The following is a 2,248-nucleotide window of genomic DNA, read 5'->3' as shown; positions in this document are numbered from 1 at the left end:
GAAGCCAAGAAATGGTTGAGAAGGCAAACAATTTTTCGCAATTCTGCTGCTCCAAACGCTTAACCAGAATGACCTAGGGAAAAAATACACATACCGTTGTAATCGGGCGAGTTTATACTTTCAGACGCAACAGGAATTTTTGGGTTAGGTCAATCCGTTCGCGAGATATGGGAGTTTGAATCCAAGAAATGGATGAGAAGGCAAAAAATTTTTCGCAATTCTGCTGCTCCAAACGTTTAACCAGAATGGCCTAGGGAAAAAATACACATATCGTTGTAATCGGGCGAGTTTCTACTTTCAGATGCAACAGGAATATTTGGGTTAGGTCAGTCCGTTCGCGAGATATGGGAGTTTGAAGCCAAGAAATGGTTGAGAAGTCAAAAAATTTTTCGCAAATCTGCTGCTCCAAACGCTTAACCAGAATGGCCTAGGGAAAAAATACACATACCGTCGTAATCGGGCGAGTTTCTACTTTCAGACGCAACAGGAATTTTTGGGTTAGGTCAATCCGTTCGCGAGATATGGGAGTTTGAATCCAAGAAATGGATGAGAAGGCAAAAAATTTTTCGCAATTCTGCTGCTCCAAACGCTTAACCAGAATGGCCTAGGGAAAAAATACACATACCGCTGTAATCGGGCGAGATTCTACTTTCAGATACAATAGGAATTTTTGGGTTAGGTCAATCCGTTTGCGAGATATGGGAGTTTGAAGCCAAGAAATGGTTGAGAAGGCAAAAAATTTTTCGCAATTCTGCTGCTCCAAACGCTTAACCAGAATGGGCTGGGGAAAAAATACACATACCGTTGTAATCGGGCTAGTTTCTACTTTCAGATGCAATCGGAATTTCTGGGTTAGGTCAATCCGTTCGCGAGATATGGGAGTTTGAAGCCAAGAAATGGTTGAGAAGGCAAAAAATTTTTCGCAATTCTGCTGCTCCAAACGCTTAACCAGAATGGGCTGGGGAAAAAATACACATACCGTTGTAATCGGGCGAGTTTCTACTTTCTGACGCAGCAGGAATTTTTGGGTTTGGTCAATCCTTTCGCGAGATATGGGACTTTGAAACCAAGAAATGGTTGAGAAGACAACAAATTTTTCGCAATTCTGCTGATCCAAACGCTTAACCAGAATGGGCTGGGGAAAAAATACACATACCGTTGTAATCGGGCGAGTTTCTACTTTCAGACGCTACAGGAATTTTTGGGTTAGGTCAATCCGTTCGCGAGATATGGGAGTTTGAATCCAAGAAATGGATGAGAAGGCAAAAAATTTTTCGCAATTCTGCTAATCCAAACGCTTAAACAGAATGGCCTAGGGAAAAAATACACATACCGTTGTAATCGGGCTGGTTTCTACTTTCAGAGGCAATAGGAATTTTGGGTTAGGTCAATCCGTTCGCGAGATATGCGAGTGTGAAGCTAAGGAATGGTTGTGAAGACAACAAATTTTTCGCAATGCTGCTGCTCCAAACGCTTAACCAGAATGGTCTAGGGAAAAAATACGCATACAGTTGTAATCGGGCGAGTTTCTACTTTCTGACGCAGCAGGAATTTTTGGGTTTGGTCAATCCGTTCGCGAGATATGGGACTTTGATACTAAGAAATGGTTGAGAAGACAAATAATTTTTCGCAATTCTGCTGATCCAAACGCTTAACCAGAATGGGCTGGGCAAAAAATACACATACCGTTGTAATCGGGCGAGTTTCTACTTTCAGATGCAACAGGAATTTTTGGGTTAGGTCAATCCGTTCGCGAGATATGGGAGTTTGAAGCCAAGAAATGGTTGAGAAGGCAAAAAATTTGTCGCAATTCTGCTGCTCCAAACGCTTAACCAGAATGGCCTAGGGAAAAAATACACATACTGTAGTAATCGGGCGTGTTTCTACTTTCAGACGCAACAGGAATTTTTGGGTTAGGTCAATCCGTTCGCGAGATATGGGAGTTTGAAGCTAAGAAATGGTTGAGAAGACAACAAATTTTTCGCAATTCTGCTGCCCCAAACGCTTAACCAGAATGGCCTATGGAAAAAATTCGCATACAGTTGTAATCGGGCGAGTTTCTACTTTCTGACGCAGCAGGAATTTTTGGGTTTGGTCAATCCGTTCGCGAGATATGGGAGTTTGAAGCCAAGAAATGGTTGAGAAGGCAAAAAATTTTTCGCAATTCTGCTGCTCCAAACGCTTAACCAGAATGGGCTGGGAAAAAATACACATACCGTTGTAATCGGGCTAGTTTCTACTTTCAGAG

The sequence above is a fragment of the Ptiloglossa arizonensis genome, unplaced genomic scaffold, assembly GCF_051014685.1.
Source record: "Ptiloglossa arizonensis isolate GNS036 unplaced genomic scaffold, iyPtiAriz1_principal scaffold0027, whole genome shotgun sequence".
Taxonomy (NCBI): Eukaryota; Metazoa; Arthropoda; class Insecta; order Hymenoptera; family Colletidae; genus Ptiloglossa; species Ptiloglossa arizonensis.
The sequence above is the reverse complement of the archived record's forward strand: the minus strand, read 5'-3'. Positions refer to the sequence as shown.